Below are 20,850 nucleotides of genomic sequence, written 5' to 3'. Positions count from 1 at the left end.
TCTCCAGTGCAGGCGGCCTGGGCTTGCACCACAGGACATGTGGCCACCAGCCACAGGTGACTGGTGAGTTCTTGCATGTGGTGGGTCTGAACTGAGATCTGCTGTAAGTGTAAAGTACACACTAGAGTCTGAAGAATTAGTCCCTCCAACCACCTCCACGTAAAGTATGTCATTCAAAATTGTTTACGTTGGTTGCATGCGGAAATGGTAATATTTGGGATATACTGAAGAGTCATTCAAAACTGTTTACGTTGGTTGCATGCGGAAATGGTAATATTTGGGATATACTGAAGATAAAACGTATTAGCGAAATGAATGGTACTTGCTGCTCGTTACTTTTTAGAATGTGGCTACTAGATATTTACAATTACATTTGTGGCTTGCGTATATTTCTGTAAGATCATGCTGGCCTAGGCATGTTATCCCACTGCAAATATAAAGAAACAGAAATGCAGACCCGTTCAACACCCTGCCTGGTCTGTGGCTAAGAGGATGCAGCAGAGACAGGGGCCTGGCACCAACTCCTCGTCTTTCGCTCATTCGCTCACCCTCTGCTCTGCAGAAGCCTCTCCTCCGACTCCTGGAAACCCACGTGGCGTCGCCAGTGCCATGCGCTCCCCACCCCAACCCGGCACTCTTGTCTTTCGATCTGCAGATTATCCTCGAATGGACCTATCTTCTCCCAGGCCCCCAGCTTCCTCTTTGCTAAATGAGCCCCATTTCTCGGAACTGTTGACAAGTGGTGCTCTCGATACAGAAGGAGGGAGGGCAGAGGTGCAGAAACAGCCAAGGCCTATTCTTCGGGAAGGGAACTGAGGGCTGAAGCATGGGCTCTGCAGCCAGCCCAGGGAGGGGAGATGAGTATGCACGGCGGGTCTGACCAGACCATGGACACCCAAGGGCCCTAAACAAGCATGAACACCCATCCTTCCAGGGCACAGCATCCAGGGCTCCTTGGTGGCTACTACAGTGTCACCACCATCTGCTTGGGGACATCTCGAGCTGGAAGTCTCAGATGCCTGGGACTCAACCCACCGGAGCTGTCTCATCACCTGTCGCAAACCTAGCGGACTCCTTGGTCTCCTCTGAGATAGCTGTGTATTCTGACAGGGGCTCTCCTCCTGCGGACGTTCTCTCCCCACCCCCCGCCACGGAGCAGGCTGCAAGTGCTGGTGAGTTAACCATCCCCTCAGGAGTGATGCCCAAGCAGTTTCAGGCGTGGCCCACAGGGTCTCAGCAGGTCCCCAGGAGGGCTGAGGCTCCACTGCCCACAGAAGTAATCCGTGCGTTAACACCTTTCATCAGTATCCTCCTTTCCCACTCACCTCCCTAATAAACTCCTTACGTCCAAACTAAGCCATCATCTCTCCCCCAAAACTGCTTCTTGTCCCATGGACTGCACTGCCCTCCTCTCAGATGCTGTGGCATCTGGAAAACAGGGAGTCAACTTTGATTTTCACCCCCATCTCATCTTCCACGTCCCAACCATCACCGAGTGCTGCCCATCTTACCTCCTAAATGCTTCTCAACTCTATCCACTCTGCTAGATCATTTTGCCACTGCTTCTGGGCTGGTTCACCATCATCTCTCATCTGGACAGCAGCTCTAGTCTTCTGTAACCCTGCCTCAACCCCCGAATCTGCCCAGATCTGCCAAGCCCAGGCCCACACACCCAAACGCCTCCTGGACTACTCCCCTTGGAGTGGCACCTCATGCCTGGCATTTCCCAGCCGCCTCCTGGGGCACCCAGGACCGTACCAGCCACACACCTGTAAAGCAGGAAGTCATCCTCTTTCCTCACCATCCCGCTTCTGCCTTGGAGAGTTCTTACACATTAATCCCCTTTCATTTCATGTCACTGCCTTGGTTCAGGTGGCAGGAATGCTATGTCCCTCTCCTAACTGGGCTGCCCTCCTCCAGTCTTGCCCTCTCTGATCCTTTCTCAATGTTGCTATGAGAGGGACTGTCCTAAGATGCCATCAGATCATTCCAACATCCTGTTTCACTCCTCACCGGCTCGCCATGTCCCACAGGACAAACTCTGTCTTTGACATGAAAGACCCCTTACAATTTGGCCCCACACAACCTCAGTTCCCACCCCACGCCCCCAAAACCCATGACTGCAGCCACTCCTAGACCATTTGTACTCTTTCTTGCCTTGGGCTCCACAACCATTAGGGGTGGGCCCAGGGGTGGCATCTCCATTGAAAGCTCAGTCAGCCATCTTGGTAGGAAGCCCCACTTTCCTCTTCTCCACCCCAGAGAACAGCACTGCCAGCCACCTGCATATCCAACCCAGAAGCCAGGCAAAACCAGGTGTCCAGTACAGAGCGGCAACTGTTATCATAATAAGAGATGGGCCTTCAAGTCATTCATATACTTTTGTCATCCAGTTCCTTCATTAAATAAAATTCTGGCAGTAGGGCCCTGACAAAATGGGAATTAGATCAGAAAGAGAAATGTCTGGAGCGTGGGGACTCGGAAAGTGAGGGTGGGGAATGGAGGCTGGTTTGGGGGGGACTTTGTGGAGAGAGCAGTGAGCAAGCACTGTGGGCGTGCAAGGTGGAGGGTGTGCAAGGTGGAGGGCGTGCAGGAACAGGAGGCGTGAGGGCACAGAGGACCAACTGCAGCTCTTATGACCTACAGCTTTGCTCCCGTGCTTTAGATATAAGAGGCTACAGGTAGTGAAGGAGGGTAGTGACTGAGGGTCCTGGGGGGTAGCTGGACAACTGACGCTTCAGCCACACACTGGAATAAATGATGCCGAAAGACAAGTGGCCTCAGAGAGCAGCATCCCCATTTTCCAGGCACGGAATGAAGGCTGAAGTTGAAAACTCGCCTGCACTCACCAGTCTGTAAAGGCAGAGCAAGGACTTTCCAGTCACAGCCTCCAAACGTGGTCCTCCTTGCTCTGTCCCTAAGAGCGAACGCTGTGGTGTTAGAGGCTGTGCAGACAGGAGGGCAGCCTTCAGTGAGCAGTCTTGTTTCTCTAAATTAATTCTGTGGATGCAGGTTGCGACCCCACAGCATAAGCACACACTTCTGAAGATGATCTTCAAAGGGCCCGCGTACAGCAACACCCAGCAGTTACAGCTGTGAAGCCACACAGAACAGAAATGACAACTAAATCGGGTCGCATTTCTTTACCTATTTTTTATGGCATCCACTGCGTGACCGCTAAAAACATCCAAACTAGCATTGAGGTCATTTTCAGATAATGTGCCTTTCCCAGACACATTATTTTGTTTTGTTCAAAACAAAATAATTCATAGAGCATCCTGTAATATGAAAGGCCTTGTGTGGACCTTTCCTGGGGGCTGATTTTAGGGAAAAGTATCTTTGCCTGTATATGCGAGAACATGTACCTGGCCCTGAGGTCTTCCAGGGTCCCAGCCTTCAGGAAGCTCACAGTGTAGAAGAGAAGCCCAACACTGAAGAAGCAGTGAGAAATGGAAAGAAATCAAGGGAGGTTATAGGAACGTATACAAAGTGTGTCCTAACCCAGTGCTTCTGAAACTTTAATTGCACGTGAATCACTCGTGAAAATACAGATTCCCAACGAGTAGGGCTGGGGTCGAGTCTGAGATTCTGCATTTTTAACCAGCTCGCCAGTGATGCCGATGCCGCTGGTCCGTGGACCACACTTGGAGTAGCTGAATGGCTCCTGGTGATGTGGAATATAATTCCCTATGACAGCATCATATGCAGTTTCCAAAAGGGCAGCATCTCAAACCTACGACACGGGTTTGAAGTTCAGATACTCTGAAAGGCTCGGGGAGATGAGGCGATTGGGTTGAAGCCTCAGCACTGCTGTTTCTGAGGTGTACCTCCTGCACACTAGGGGAGTAAACAGACACGTCTCCATCCTGGAGGAGTGAGCAGCTGCATGGGGGTAGACACGTAAAAATCAAAGACTCAATACGTGCGTCTGTGAAATGTAAACGTGCATCTGTGACAAAGGTCATGAGTGTCTGGAATAGGGAGCGTGACCTGGCCGGGGAGGCTGCAGGCAGGGAGAGGAGAGGACAGCACAGCAAAGGCCTGGCTGAGGATCCAGGGGACCCCAGTGAGGCTGGGCAGAGGGAGTGAAGGATGAGGCTGGAGAGTCAAGCAGGGCCCGACCACGCAGGACTTCATGAAGAGTTTCGCCTTCATCTAAGAGTGCGAGGGGCCCCTGGAGTGTCTTATTGGGAAGGAAGAATATAATCACATTTGCATTTTGAAAACATCACTCTGGCTGTAGGGAGGAGGATGGGCTGAGGGGCCAGAGGCTGTGGCTCCTTCCCTGGGAGTGCGGGAGGGATCAGGCCTGATGGAGACGGCACTGCAGTCTCTCTCTGGGCGGCACAAGACTCTAAAGCTATGGATGGCCACCTTCTGCCCCATGGATGCTGGAAGCTGGACAGTCCGTCTGTTCAGACACACAGGAGCGAATCAGACAACCAGGAAGTGACTTGGAGAGAGGGGGCTTGCAGGGAAGGACAGGGGGCTTCTGCTCCATTTCGGCCACGGCTCCAGCCCTTCCTGAGGCTCCTCTGCCAGCCTGCCCTGATTTCCTTGCGATGCCTCTGTATCCTTATGAGGAGTTCCTCGGTTGAGGCAGTTTCTGTTCCTTGCAACCCAGAGAGTCCTAGCGAACTCAGCAGCACGCCTGCGCTGAGGATTTCAAAGGTGCGAGAGCACCACACACGCTGTAGCAGCGCCCCGGGATTAGTCTCCAAACACCCCATAATTTGAGGCAAGGCCATGGTAAAGTCACTACGTTCTGAGGAATGCATGCAGATTCCTGAGCTCCGGCAGGGACACAGGCGGTCATTCCCACCCACTGCGCTGAGGTGGACAGGATTTCCAGCCAACCCAGGAGTGGAGGGTGTGGGGCAGGCTGTCGAGGGACCACATGGCAGATATGCCTAAACATGGTCCCCAGCTTCGAAGGTCACCTCCAGCCCTGTCCAGCCAGCCCCGTTCAAAGCTGTTTATGGTTTCCCCTCACATTGGAGGTTTGGGTTTGATTTACAAGGGACGGAGATGCATTTGAATCTTTTCAAAAAGAACCACCACCTTGCAGGAATCTGCAGGGTCCAGGAACCACTCGCTACAGTGTTTTGCTCTTTTTGGTGACAGGCTCGGAGATTCAGGATCTGAAAGATCCCTCTTAAGAAGAAAATGTCTTGAAGAAATGTCAGACTGACCTCTGAAAGCTACCAAGGTGATGTCTGGTTAATCGGGAGATCCATTTCTTTATCTCAAACAGGGGGTACTTCTCTTGACAGGACATCTTGAGGATTAAACATGGACATCTGGGGTGTCCCAAAGTGTGCCGTGCAGATTAATGTTGGAGGGCACAGTGATTCTTTTCTTCTTTGTCTCACACAAAGAAAATTATTGTTTTAATGGCTATGCATATATTTTAAGGCATGTTGGGAAAAAAAGCACATCAAGCCCATAATTTCATGGCTACGATTGCTCAGGATGGGGCTTAAATTAAAAAGTGAGTTGAGGATGAACAGCAAGCTCTTAGTGTTATAGCACCGGGAACTACATTCAATATCCTGTGATAAACCATAGCGGAAAAGAATAGGAAAAAGAATGCATATATGTATAACTGCGTCACTTTGCTGAACAGCAGAAATTAACACAACATTGTAAATCAACTAGACTTCAACAAAATTAAAAAATAAATGACTGGGGGATTCCATCATGTAGCTTATGAGTACAAAATGTTTGCTACCTAATTTTCTAAAATAAAAAATGTTATATACTGGCAAAAAAAAGTGAACTGACTTAGAAAGTAAGTAAACAATAGTGCGGTTAGTATACGAGGAAGGCCAAGGCTGTGAACTGTGCAGAACACTGAGATGAAGAGCAGGCAAGCATCTGCATACAGCCTGGTACAGACCAGGGGCCCCGACGCGACAGCCACCATTTCACAAGTACCTACGTCATCTCTAATCCTTACAACAAGCAGGTAGGACTTCTCATTCCTATTTTAGGGTTGATACATGGAGGCTTGGAGAAATTAGACCCCTTGTCCAAACGCACACAACTAGAAAGTGCCAAGGTTGCGATCTGAACATAGGTCTGCTTGCCTTCAGGTGCCAGATTCCCTAACTGCGCCGCATCACCCTTAACAATACATCATTCTCTCTCTCCCCTAGAAAACACAAGTGTCTTTCAGAAAAGACCCCAGATTTGGGGCCTGGCCCATTTTATCCCAACCAATACGGGTACGCTATGTATCTATTTGCATTTGTGCTTGGACAACTCCTACCAAACCAACGAACTTCAAGACTAGCTCTTTCTTCCATGTGGTTGGCCCACTGCGCTGCCCCCAGGAGGCCTGAGGTAACCAGCCTGGGTCAGCCTGGCCTTGGCGCTGCATGTGATGGCCGGGTCTCTTCTCACTATTGGGACGGGAAGAGTTCAGGTCCAAGTGAGGACCAGGGAAGCGGGCAGAGGCCTTCCGGTCTGGTCCCGTCATGCTCATCTGGGGCTCGGGTGGGTTGCCGGAGCCACAGCTGCAGAATGCCACTCTGCTCAGCGTGCTCTGGGCGCTTATATGCTCTCTTGGGACTTGCAGGGCACAAGTGGGTGTTCCTGGGCCCCTGGCTAAGTACCACCTGGAGGACACCCTTCTACCAACATCCGTAAGAGTTTCCCAAAGTCTCTTCACGAGGCACCAGAGAGACTCCTGACTTCCTCCCTACACACATTCTAGAGGCACAGGCTTCCTGCCCAACTCTCATCCAGCCACCTGGATTTGCACCATTCTCACTCCTTGAGTGGCCACTTTCCACAAAGCGGTGTGTGTTTAAATGATCATCATCATACCATTCCATGTGAGCCATTAACTTCTGTCTCAGCAAAACAACAAACTGCTACACTTCATGGACCCCTAAGGTCCCTGAGAAGTGCCAAACGATCCATCCAGCGCTGCCCGGGATCTCATCAGGGTCCCGGCTGATGCGGACCGAGCACTGTGTCCCCAGAGCCACTCTAAGGCCGTCGTACGTGTTAGCTTACTTGATTCTTCCTGAGGTACTATTACCTTCCTAATTTTACAGATGAGTAAACTGAGTCACAGAAGGATCAAACGGCTGGGTTGTGAATGCAGAGCCATGCCCGTCACCGCTGGGCTGGTCTAGGACAGGAACTTGTCTTCTGGATTTGGAAGGATCACAGGTTTATCTGAGAGTAAAGAGATCTGGGTTGCAGTTAAACAGAGCTGTGTGACCTTGGACAATTCACTCCACCTCGCTGAGACTTCCTCATTGGTACAATGGGGACAAGACCTGCTTCGCTCACTCAGAGGGTTCCTGTGAAGTTCAAAAGGGATAACTGATGTGAGAATACTCAGATTTTGGCAAATGTGTGCATGAAGGGACGGGGACGAGTGGATGAGTCCGATGCCACTCCTGCCTTCAAGAAGCATTAGGATCTTACAGAGCAGACAAGCATCTTCCTCCGTGGGCTCCTGCCAACGCTCAGTGTGTGAGGCACAGCTGAGAGGGCTGCCAGGAGCGCGCTGTGTGATCTGAAACGGGAGACTTCCCATCTCTGGGCTTCACCCTCCTCCACGCAAAAAGTGAGGGCCTCTCACAGGAGGTCCCTTCCTGTTCTAATGTTTTTACAACTTTGGCTTTGTTTCTGGGTTAAAATACTTATGAAACAGCAAACAGCTTATATTTGGAATTCTTCTTGCTGGTGGAAGCAAACAGCAGGGATGCGTCTGACAGATATTAATGGCTTCTACACATGCAACACATAAACAACGTTTAAAATGGCATTTCTGTCTCCAAAACACCAGTGTTCTGATTGGGGATCTTGAACCTCGATGTTCCTCCTCATGGAAAACTAAGGACTTCCCCTTCGTCCCACTCCCCCAGCCTCCAACCTTCGCCTGCAGAATACATTTTCTTGTTTAAGGTCTCTTGAACTTGAAACTAGTTTACGAGGAAACAGCAACCTTGAAGTCAGACAGACCTGAGGCTGAATCCTGATTCTGCAACTTACTAGCTGCATGACACTGGGCAAGACTCCCTGAACTGCTCCTCATCTGAGAAATGGAGATGATAATAGCTCTCACAGGGCTGCAGTGAGGATTAAATGAAATAAAACAAGTTACGTTCTTGGGCATACAGTAGGCATTCAATAAACGGTAGCCCTTATTACTGAGAGTAGGGACTGTATTAGTCAGCCTAGGCTAGGTTATGCTGCAGAAACAAATTCACACCCAAATCTCAGAGGTATAACAAAGCAAATGGCCCGTCCTGGTCAGCAGGGCATTCTGCTCCACGTGGTGACTCAGGAAGCCAGGATGAAGAGGATGAAGCTTCATCATCTGAAACACTGTTGATCAACACCACAGCGGAAGTGAGTGCCGGAGGGTCTCCAACAGCCAGTTAAGTGCTGTGGACTTGACTGGTTTGAACTAGTTACTGGCCCTGATTGGCTGCCAGGGGCTGGGAGATGTTGGGGAGTGCATGGAGTATTAGATGAGCGTTACTCTTTATGTGATATGGAGCCAAATTTTGTTCACCTTTGGTTCTCCCACAGTGCTTAGCACAGTGCCAGGCTTATTAGAGAAATGAAGGCACAAGTCAAAAAGAAGCCTTCTCTGATGATGTAATAATTTTCTAGCCAAAAGAATTTTCTCTCTTTTTTCCTCCCCTTTAATCAGATGCTTATTCTCATCCTGCAGTTTATCACTGAAACAAGTATTTCAGAAGTTTTATAAATAATGTTCATTTTGAGGAAGTTTGCCAATGCCCTTCGAATTAAGGCAAAACCCCAGGTCATGTCTAGGCCATGAGTTTACACTTGGAAGAGGAAAAAAGAGAAGAGCAGATGGGACTGCCAAGGATAAGATGACAAGAAGTTTGCATTTCTTAACAATACTTCCAGCCCTTCTCATGACCCTTGAGTGACATGGGGGTGGGTGGGTGGTTCATGGCACGGAAATCAGAGCAAGGAGGCAGTATGGCTTGCCCATGAGTCCCAGATGAGTCAAGGGTAGACCAGTGTCCCTTCCATACTTTCCCCTTCTTCCCAAACCCTTGCATTCTGCAAAGTCTTCCTTCCTGCCCTACATTCATTGAAACTATTGTGGGTCATGACACACGGATACATCTACCCAAGAGAATTCCTGAGAGTGGCTGCTGATCACCCCCCTTACCCTGGGTGGAGAAAGTGGAGCTCAGGAAAGATCCTTTTCCACGGAAGGAATGGCCTGTCACCATGTCCTCTTCTGGGCTCAGAGATGTACTCTGGTCCTGGCTCTGCCACCACGTCACTGGGTCACCTTGGACAACACACCACTCTTCTCTGGGCATCCCTTTACTCACCTGTAAACTCATTTAACAAGCACGCAGAGCAGCCTAAGAGGAGGGCTAGGAACGTGCAGGTAACTAAGCCGTGAACCTGACCTCCAAGCAGAGGAGTAGGGCGAGCAGGGGTCACGAGGACTTCCTATGCCAGCAGGCTAGGCGTGGACAACAGGGTTGGTGGAGGCCAGTGAACGGGGGAGGGCTGTGGACAGCTCGAGTGCCTGCTGCAGTCAAATGGGCCAGCTGCCTCTCAGCTCCGGCCCCGCTTGCCAAGTGGGAACGTGGGCCCGGTATTGGCAGATCTCTTGATTGTTTTCAAGAGAAGCAGGAAAGACAAAATTATCCATGAAATGTGAGCAGACCAACCCAATCAGCTTCGTCTATTGTCTGGCTGAAGCCCGTGGCCCTAGCATTTGCAACTCCTAATGGCTGTCAGTCAGAGGACTTCATGAGATTATGATTACACAATCCTATTTGATCTGATAATCTCATTAGTCTTCATATGATCAGGCTTTTAAAAAATATGCATTGTTTTACTCTAATAGGAAAAGAATTACTACAGAAAATTGAAAAAAGGTATAAAAAGAAAATTAAAATACTCTTAATTATTCCTAATCCCATTCCCCCAAAGTTAACATTTTGATGTATATTTCGGGGCGTTTCTTGCCAGCCTTTTCTCTATGCATAAATTATATAAATAACATTCTATGTGTGTATATGTTTATGCGTGTGTGTATACAGGTATATACAACGTTACATAAGTAAAATGTATAACGTGAATCTCTTCTAAAATTAGGAGAACAGTATTTTGACTGTTTGGCTCTGCATCCTCATGACACTGTGGCATTACGGATTCTTCAAAAACATGATCTTTAACAGCTCCATAAAAATTCCATAACACAGATTTACCGTAATTTACACCTATAACTTACATCTCAACATTTGAAGGTGTTTCTAATTTTTTACTATATAAATAGAATTGCAGTGCACATTCTTATATATAAATATTTGTGCATATATCTGGTTATTTCTTTAGGTAAATTTCCACAAGTGGAATCACAGGGTCTAAAGGTATGAATGCTTTTAAGGTCGTTGATATGTATATACTCCATTGCTCTTCATAAAACCTATAGTACCTTCATGCTTTCACTATATTCTCACTGACACTGGATACTGTCATTTTCAAATCTGAATGTTAATTTGATGCAATTAAACAAGTGATATTTCATAGGTATCCTAATTTTATCAATGAAGTTAGATATTTTCCCTCCAAATGTTTTCCGGCCATTTATATCTCTTTTCTGACTTGTCCTGAGGCCCCTTTAAAAAACCATTTTCTATATTATATGCAGGAAACCTTTGTATCACATATTTTTATAATAGGAAAACTGAGATGAAATCTACATGTCCAGCGACAGGGAAATATTAAATCAGTAAAGGCACAAGTAGTTGATGGGCTATTATGTAGTTGTTACAATTTGAGGATACAGAAGCATTGTGGGAAAACACTCATGACACGTTAAATGGAAAAGAGCAGCTATAAAACTAAATGAGTACCATGTCCCATGTTAACAACCAGATAAAAATAACAGTTACAGTAGGGGCTGTATTTAAGGGTTGGGATTTCTGAAGACATTCTTTTTTTCCTTTTATGTTTCAAAATGTTTTGCAATTCTGTTATATAACCTTTGTAGTTAAGAGAAAAAATACTTGAAAGACACATTTTCAGTTGACTTTCCAAATGCACCTTCCTAGTTTCTTAGGATTCCCCTGTATCCATTTAAAAACATCTATGTTTGTGTCACAGAAGATTAAAAACTTTTGATTTACTGAAATCTGTTAGCACTTTAATCAGCAGAGAAAAAGATAGCGTTGTTATCAGTAGCAAGCAGGGCTCACAGTAATGACCTTGAGGTTGGGTTATTCCAGGCCTTTGGGTCCCCTCCATCCTCACCTTACTCTGAGGTTTGGGAAGAAGGCAGTTCTGAAATTGCAGAGACCTGAGGGGCCTCCAGTAAATAGGGGGCGGGGGGAGAGGAGTTGGGCAGCTCCTGTTGAAAACGAGGAAGCCTTCCAGACCTGCAGGGTCAGGAATCACCCACATTAGACCCAGATGGGCCCACTTTACAGATGATAAAATTGAAGCCCATAGGGGAAGAATTTCAGGACAAGCAGACCAAGCCTGCGGGATGCCCAGAAAAACCTTAAACAACAACAACATCATCATTATTACTACTAATGTTCCAACATCAGACACCTTTCAAACCATGTTCTTTTTTTTTTTCTTATTGGAGTGTAATTGCTTTACAATGTTGTGTTAGTTTCTGCTGTACAACAAAGTGAATCAGCTATATGTGTATATATATATCCCCTCCATCTTGGACCTCCCTGCCACATATCCCCCTCCCACCCATCTAGGTCATCACAGAGCATCTAGCTGAGCTCTCTGTGCTATACCTCAGGTTCCCACTAGCTATCTATTTAACACACGGTAGTGTATTTATGTCAAACCTAATCTCCCAATTCAGCCCACCCTCCCCTTCCCCCTCTGCGTCCACACGTCTGTTCTCTACGTCTGCATCTCTATTCCTGCTCTGCTAATTATTAGAGAAATGCAAATCAACACTACCGTGAGGTATCGCCTCACACCGGTCAGAATGGCCATCATCAAATGATCTACAAACAGTAAATGCTGGAGAGGGTGTGGAGAAAAGGGAACCCTCTTGCACTGTTGGTGGGAATGTAAATTGATACAGTCACTATGGAGAACAGCATGGAGGTTCCTTAAAAATCTAAAAGTAGAATTACCATATGACCCAGCCATCCCACTACTGGGCATATACCCTGAGAAAACCATAATTCAAAAAGACACATGCACCCCAATGTTAATTGCAGCACTATTTACAATAGCCAGGACGTAGAAGCAACATAAATGTCCATGGACAGATGAATGGATAAAGAAGATGTGGTGTGTGTATATATACACACAGATATTAAATACCTCTTATGTGTCAGGTGTTTGTGTGTTGTTTTGTTATTTATTTATTTGGACATGTGATAACTAAATTTATGAACAGGGTTAGAAAAAAATGATACTAAGAAAATAGAGTTAAGAAACAAGCCCTATCCCCCAGCCACTCAGATCTTATTCCCAGAGCATCTGTCACTAGTATCCTGTGTGCCCTTCCAGGGCCAGGCTAAGTGCACACACGCATATGCATCGTATGCTCTTCGCTTCCTGCTTCCTCCCTTTCTTTCTTTTCTCCTCTCTTACTCATGCCTTCCTTTCTTTTAAACAAATGGTCCTGGGGAAGCATTCTATATCAGTTTATATGGGCTGGCTTCATTCTTTTCCATAGATGCACAGTAAGCCATATATGGATAGATGACCATTTATTTAGCCAGTGCCCTAGAGGTGGCTATTTATGGCTGTTTCCAAGCTTTTGTCCCTTCAGACTCTCCTCATACAATCAGCACTTCACACATGTGCAAGTTTGTCTGTAGAATGGACTTCTAGAAGTGGAATTGCTGGGTCAAAGGATTTGTGCATTTAAAAATTTGTAAGATCCAAAGTAATCTCCACAGAGGCTGTAGTATTTGTGCAGCATTTGAAATTTATGAGGGTGTCTGTTTCTGCACAACCTTGACAACAGGATGTCTTGTCTAACTTTAAAATTTCTGCCAATCTGATATAATTATACCTCATTGTAGTTTAATTTACACTTATAATAAGGGAAGTTGAATATCATTTCACATGTTTAAATGCCATTTGTATTTCCTTTTCTGTTCTCTTTCTTTCACCACTTTTTTCCTGTGAGGTTAGATCTTTTTTTTTTATTGATTGGTAGGGACTCTTTATATATTAAGAAAATTAGCTCAGGTCTGGGATATCTGTTTGTCACTATTTTTTCCAAGTAACTCATCTGTCTTTTGACTTTGCTTATAGTATTGTTATGAAGACATTTAAAATATTTAGGTATTAGAATTTACCAAAAATTTGGTATATTGTTGATTATACATTATACTTAGGAAGGCCTTCCCCACTTTGAGATTATTTTCAAAATCTCTTATTTCTTCAGGTAGTTGTATTTAAGCTTTTAAAAAAATGTACATGATCCATCTGGAGTTAATTCTGGTGAAAGGAGTGAGCTGCATCCAGGTGGTTCTCCAATTGTTCCAACACCCTTTATTGAGTAATCTATCTTTTCTCCAGAGATTTTCCATGTCACCTTATTATTTCTGGACTCTCTTCTGTTCTGTGTAACTGTCTGCCTATTTATTCTAGAGCCACTTTTATACATGATCACACTAAACCAAAGCACCCTAGTGGGGTAGGTGAGGCCAGAACCAGGTCTCCCAGCCTGTGCTACTTCACCTCCCATAACTGGGTGGTCTCCTAACTCTAGGGTGGGTTAGGGAAAGTCAGAGAGGTCCCAGATCCTGATCCTCCAAAGCAGGGAGAGAAACAAGCATAACACACAGCCTTTCCCTCCCCTTCACTCGCTCAGAGGCAGTGAGTGGCCTCTGCCAGCTCCGAGCTGGACTCCAGCTTTCTCGAGAGTGAAGTGGTTTGCCCTTGGGTAAGTCAGCTCCTCTCTTAGAGCCTCAGTTTCCCAACTGCAAAACGGTAATAGTAATAATAACACTGATGTCACGTTTCGAGGATGCAATCATCTGATGCTGGACAAAGATGCCACAGTAAAAAGCCCCAGCTAGGATGACAGAGGACACTGCACCATGGCAGAGCCGCTCCCCCTCCTTCTGAGGCCAATAACGCCCATCACTTGGGCTACGATTTAGCAGGGCCTGAGCTATGCAGCTTTCTGACAGCCGGTTCATCAGTCTAAAGGTCTGGCTGTCCACACCCCAAGGACACAGGACTTGCAAGGCCAGGACCTCCAAAGAGAGGGGGGCGGAATCAACTCTGACCTCAGAGCCACTGAGGTGTAAAGGGCTCAGCGTAGGGCCCCATCCTGCTTGGCAGGGGCCCAGGAACCCTTGAAGAGCCCTGCAAGGTGGGCAGGAAAGGAAGGGAAGCTGGGCAGAGTGGGAACGCTGGGAAGGTGGTTGGAGGTTGAGTCTTCCACACAACATCCAAGAGCCAGCGGTGCTGTTCCCCAGAACCGTCACCTGCTTCTTTTTGGAACTTCCACCCGCCCTCACCAAGTGCTGTGAGCCCAGGGAAAAGCAGGCCCAGAACCCAGAAGTCATGTGAACAACATCTCTCGGAGCACCCACATTCCAGAACAGGAACAACACAGCCCCCAGGCCACCTGCTCCCACACATACCAGCACCACACCTCGGGTTTAAGCACCATTGCACTGTTTGCCTATATCAGCTGAGCTCCTCCGAGAGGGAGGGATTAATATTATTCCCATTTTCCAGATGAGCAAACTGAGACTCAGATGGAGCACATGAGCGGCCCAAAGTCAAAACGACAGCAAGTGGCAAAGTTAGAAATCAGGTCTTTTCAGCCTGAAAGCCTGACCACGATACGCTCCGAACAGGGGCTGCAGTGGACTGCTGAGTCATCTGTTCAACAAACATTCATTGAGCACCAACTTTATATTTGGCAACGGAATAGGTGCTGGGTGTACAGAGGCAGATAAGACACAATTCTTGTTCCAAAGGACCAAATACAATAGCTATTCTATGATGTCAAGTCTAATGGGTATACAAAGGGCTGTGGGAGGTCAGGGAAGAAGTGATTACCTACTTTGAATCAGGGCAGGCTTCCCAGAGGAGGCAACTTGTAGGACGGAACTTGAATCATGCTTCCATTGTCAATGGTGAGCAGGAGTTTTATTCCTCAGTGGCTGAAAATGGAGGTTCCTGGGCTCCAGTGCTATGTTCCAGGCTCCTGCCCTCTCTGGCGGACCTTAGAATTTCCAGGGAAGCTCGTTAGAAATACCCATTTCTAGGCCTCTCCTCAGACCTTCTGAATCCAAATTGCAGCCCTAGCATCCAAGCACTTGCATTTTTTTCACAGCCCCCTCCTTTTTTAAATTTAATTTATTTATTTTTTATACAACAGGTTCTTATTAGTTATCTATCTTATACATATTAGCATATATATGTCAATCCCAATATCCCAATTCATCCCACCACCACCATGACTCCCCCGCCCTGCTTTCCCCCCTTGGTGTCCATACATCTGGTCTCTACATCTGTGTCTCTATTTCTGCCTTGCAAACCGGTTCATCTGTATAGCTGATTCACTTTGTTATAAAGCAGAAACTAGCACACCATGGTAAAGCAATTATACTCCAATAAACGTGTTAAAAACAAACAAAAAAACTAAAAATAGAATTACCATATGACACAGCAATCCCACTACTGGGCATATACCCAGAAAAAAACATAATTCAAAAAGACATGTGCACCCCCATGTTCACTGCAGTACTATTTACGATAGCCAGGTCATGGAAGCAACCTAAATACCCACTGACAGATGAATGGATAAAGAAGATGTGGTACATACATTCAATGGAATATTACTCAGCCAAAAAAAAGAACAAAATTGGGTCATTTGTAGAGGTGTGGATAGACCTAGAGCCCCCTAGTTTTTTATTGAAGGATGTGTATTTGGGACCTGCCATCCAATGGGCAGCTATCGGCAGGTTTTTTTTTTTCTTTTATGAATATCATTCATTTTAAGAAAAACTCTAAACACCATGGAAAAATAAAGCCAGAAGCCCCAGGGACAAAGCCCGCACCCAGTTAGCCTGTCATAATGAGTGATTCTCTCTCTCCCTTGTGCTTGGAAATCATTATCTGAGCACCTTAGCAAAGTGCTTCCTCCCCTCCTACTGTTAATGCCTGACATGGTGAGAGAGGCTTTTCTCCCATGCCTGCCTGAGAGAAAGGGAGCCTCCTTTCAAGACACGAGGGAGGGAGGGCAGGTTGTGTTTCACTGGCAGTTTTTAAGAAAGGGAGCAAAACATTCAGTGGTAAAGAGCATGGAGCCAGACCGCTTGTGTTCAGATTCTGCCTCTATTACTTCTGAGCTGTGCAATTTCAGACAAGTGACTTAACCTCTCTGTTTCAGGTTCTTCATCTGTAAAATGGGAGTAACAGTAATATCTATCTTATAGGTTGTGTGAAGATTAACTGAGTTAATATATGTAAAGGACTTAGAATAGTGCCAATCAGATATAGTAAATTTTATATAACTATTTGCTTTCATTATATTAACATGTCAGTTGGAGGTGGAAAGTCCGGGGCTGACCACAGGTAAGACTTAATCAGCAGAAGGCAACTCTGACCAACTGTTATCATTCACCACGTGCTGCCTGAGAACCAGCTATGATGGTTTACAGTGCTGGGCACTGGTGATACAGAAGAGAAAGAAACAGAGCACCCGCCCCAAGAGACCCCACCTCCACCCCCAGTGAGGAAGCAGATTTGCCTGACTTCTAGAAGGAGAGGCCCAATGGATCTTTGCCCCCAAACTCAGCACAATCTAGGCTGGGGTTGGCCTTGGAGATGGTTAAACTTCTGGCCTCCCCAGGTCATCCCTTTATAAAGGTGGGACTCAGCTAGGCCTGGATGCATTTGAAAGTATCAGGTAAGGAGATCTAAGAAGTGATAAAAGCATTCTCTTTTTCCTCAGGTTTCCTCTGTGGTTATTAGAAAGTTTATGATATAACCACAATAAATATCAGAAAATGAAGAAAAAGGGAAAAGTGCTCCCCAGGAGGCACAGCAGAAGAGAGGACAGGTGTTGGTGTTGGAAAATCCTGGGACTGAATCCTGATGCTGTCACTTCCTAGACATGAGCCCCTGGGCAAGGGACTTCACTTCTCTGAGTATCGGTTTCCACATCTGTGAAATGGGCAGGTAGGAACACCTACGACTTAGTGAAGTTGGGAGGACTGAGTGAGATTACATTTTTCAGACAGCCCTTGCACACATGAGATGCTCAGGGCCAGCTAGCTGTAACCCCCTCCCTCACATCTGTTTTGCAAATGAAACCACTGAGGTGGAAGGAGAGGAGATGACCTGCCCATATGGTCAGGGCTCCATCCCAGATCTGCTTTAAGCCATTTCTGAAGCCAAGAGAAAGAAGTAACCTCTCTCTGGCCTGAGTTGCTTCATCTGTGAAATGGGTAGATAGAGGGGAGAGTCAGATCAGATAATACCTAGAGGCTTATCTGGCCCTGTGAATTAAAAGAATGTTCCAGTAATGATAACAGCTAACAGCTACCCAGGATGTGTCAGGCACCTTACATACTCTGTGCCTAATTTGAGGAACACAGCAAGTCACAAACAAAGGAACTGAGGCCTCATGTAGCTGATAAGGGAAAAATATCCAGAAAATATAAAGAACTCATGCAAATCAACAATAAAAATACATTTAACCCAATTATAAAATAAGCAAAGACTCTGAATGGACATTTCTCCAAAAAAGATATATAAATGGCCAATAAGCACCTGAAAAGATGCTCAACGTCATTAGCTATCAGGGAAATGCAAATTAAAACCACAGTGAGATATCACTTCACACCCACCAGGATGGCGACAATCAGAAAGACAATAACAGGTGCTGTCGAAGATGTGGAGAAATTGGAAACTTCAAACATGCTGATGAGATTGTAAAATGGTGCAGCCTCTTTGGAAAACAGGCAACCCCTCAAAAAGTTAAAAATGCAGTTACCGTATAACACAGAAATTCTACTCTTAAATATATACATATATGTCTGAGAGAAATAAAAACGTTTGTCCGTACAAAAACCTGTTCAGAGCAGCACTATTAACAATAGCCAAAAAATGGAAACAACCCAAACGTCCATCAACAGATGAATGGATAAACAACATGTGGTATGTCCATACAGTGGAATATTATTCAACCATGAAAAGGAATGAAGTACTGACACATGATACAACATGGATGAACCTTGAAAACATCATGCTGAGTGAAAGAAGCCAGCCATCATCAAAGACCACACACTATATGACTACACTTATATGAAATGTCCAGAATAGGGAAATCGGTAGACACAGAAAGTAGATCAGTGGTTGTCATGGGTTTGGGTTGGGGTGGGAGGAAATGGGGAGTAACTGTAATGGGTAGGGGCTTTCTTTCTGGGGTGATGAAAATGTTCTAAAATTAGATTGTAATGATGGTAGTACATCTCTGTGAACATACTGGAAACTCCTGAATTGTTTACTTTAAATGGGTGAATTGCACACTGTCTAAATTACATCTTAATAAAGCTGCTGAAAGAAAAAGAAAGAAAGAAAGAGAGAAAGAAAGAGAGAAAGAGAGAAAGAGAAAGAAAGAAAGAAAGAAAGAAAGAAAGAAAGAAAGAAAGAAAGAAAGAAAGAAAGAAAGAAAGAAAGAAAGAAAAGAAAAGAAAAAGAAAGAAAGAAAAAGAAAGAAACTGAGGCTTAGGGAGGCAAAGATATTTACTAAAGGATGATCAGCGATTTTAGAACAAGAGTCAGGCCTCCCATTCCCAGGCCAATGACCCTCTGGCTGACTTTCCGAAAAGAGGGATCACTAAGAGGAACTGTGCACTCACTACTTGCCCCACGCCAGGCACTTTGCATACTATTTTATCTAATCCTGCCAACAAGCCTAAGGAGTATACACGACTAACCCCAAGTTACAGATGAGAAAACCAAGGCTCTGAAATGTGCAGGGACCTGCCCAAGTCACTGTCTTAATTCAGGTTCCCCGAAGCAGACCCAGAGACAAGAGATACATGAAGGAAGTGCTCTGAGGAAAAGGCAGAAAAGGGGTGGGTGGGGAGGCAGCAGAGCAGGCGGGCATCTCAGGCAGAGTCCTGCCCACCCTACAGTGTGAGTCACCCCCAGGCTTGGCCCCAGCCACGCACGGGAGAGGGGCTCTCCGACTCCCGTACTCCACAGCGTTTGGTAATGGGCGTCGGGGATGGGGGTGGGAGGCGTAAATCCCTGGGCCTGTCTAGACTGCTGCACGTGTGGCCCATCAGCCGCCTCCAGAGGAGGGCGGCAGGTGCAAGCCTTTGGTGGCAAAAGCACAGCTGGCTTGGAGGAGGGTTCCCCCAGAAACCGCAGAGGACCCGAGGGGCTGTGGGTGAAGCACCAACACCATCTGCCCCGGCACCTAACTAGGAAATTAGGGATCTGGGATTGGTACCCAGGTCTGCCCCCACAGCCCATGAGCTCCTCACCCTCTCCAAGAGGGATGCGTCCATAGACTGAGCTGGGGAAGTGCACGGCCCACAGGGGTGAGGATGACAAGCAGAGCTAGAGGAAAAGGAGGACGGTGCCCAGTGGCTGGAGAGGGTTATGAGCCTGGATCCCAAGGAAGACAGAAGAGGAAAAAGCAGGCATGAGGTGGGAGCTGGGGGCTATGGGGTGACGACAGGGTCAGGCGAGCAGCACCTCCTCCCTCCGTGGCCTGGAGCTAAATGCAGTCCAACCCCCTCTTCTTGGCTGCTGTGAGCTCTGGCTAGGGGGTGGAGGGACCCAGACAACAGAGACAACTACAGGATGCAGACGTGTTTGAAAGAAACCCCATGGAAGACTTCTTCAGAGGGAGGCTGGATTGAGGCAGGGACACGCTGACTCCTGTCTCCATCTGCGCCAGTAGAGAAGCTGCAGTGTTTAAAGAGAGGCCATCAACAGCTAGTAAATCCCAGGTGACTGTGACCTGTTCCACTTAGTCACCCAGTACAAAAGGTCTGCTCTGACAGCAGCTCAGCAGGCAAAGTGAGTTGATTCAATCAAACACTCCTGCATTCTGCACTTATTCATGCCTGTGATGCACCCGGCTGGCATTATGTTGGACACCGGGGGGTGAAGAGGCACTGGGGGGTCTTAAAAATGAATCAGATAAGGTCTCTACTCTCAAGGAGCTCATCATCAAGAAAGGGAGACAGAGCAGGACTCACAACACAGGGTGCTTAGTGCCATGGTGAGAGTTAGGGATGGGAGCTTAGGAGCCCAGAAGAGGCAATACTCCCTTGTCCTGGAGGAGTTGGGGATAACTCACAAACAAGGTGAAGTTTGAGTTGGGACTTGAGGGATGAGTAGGAGTTTACCAGAAAGAATGAAAGAAATGCCATTTCAAAGTTACTTGGCTGATAAAGAGAAGGATTGGGGTTGTGCTTGAATCCAAGTTGTGCTCTGAACACTATACAATACTGTCTATCTTGAGACTCCCATTCCATTAATCCCCCAAGTTACAACCTTAACTTTTTAAAGTATGATAGAAATCATCCCCTTTCGAGTCAGTCCTGTTTGAATCCTGCCTTCACCACTCATTAATCATATGACCTTGGGCCCAGCTGAGAGTAAACTGTGTTCATTAATTCTTCACCCTTTTCTTACTTGGCTACAGTCTTAGCCTGCCCACTCCTTGGCCACTTTCAGGTTCACCAGGAGGTGGCACCTGAAGCTGTGGCCAGAGGGCCTGGAATTCACTGTTTGTTGGAGGGGTGGGAACTGTCGGTGCCACTGTGCCTCTGTAAACCTCAGACCCCCACCTAGCCCCACCATTCAAGCCTAGGAGAGTAGTTTCAAGCGGGGGCATGG

The 20,850-nt window shown here is 46.6% G+C and overlaps 2 protein-coding genes across 8 annotated transcripts in view; both read right to left on the bottom strand.

The window, feature by feature from the left end:
* Positions 1 to 15,155, bottom strand: part of ATG7 (autophagy related 7) — a 300,602-nt gene extending 285,447 nt beyond the window's left edge. For all 7 annotated transcript variants that reach the window (XR_013830150.1, XR_013830151.1, XR_013830152.1 and 4 more), the window contains exon 1: positions 15,044 to 15,155. The gene's annotated coding sequence lies outside the window, so the exon portion shown is untranslated. The remainder of the gene's footprint in view (positions 1 to 15,043) is intronic.
* The window catches only part of HRH1 (histamine receptor H1), a 52,643-nt gene extending 37,485 nt beyond the window's left edge, over positions 1 to 15,158 (bottom strand). The window contains exon 1 of the mRNA XM_079933869.1: positions 15,044 to 15,158. The gene's annotated coding sequence lies outside the window, so the exon portion shown is untranslated. The remainder of the gene's footprint in view (positions 1 to 15,043) is intronic.
* Between the last annotated feature and the right edge of the window lie 5,692 nt (positions 15,159 to 20,850).

Source organism: Stenella coeruleoalba, assembly GCF_951394435.1.
Source record: "Stenella coeruleoalba genome assembly, chromosome: 10".
NCBI lineage: Eukaryota > Metazoa > Chordata > Mammalia > Artiodactyla > Delphinidae > Stenella > Stenella coeruleoalba.
Note: the sequence above shows the minus strand (reverse complement) of the source record. Positions and strands in the feature narration are given on the sequence as shown.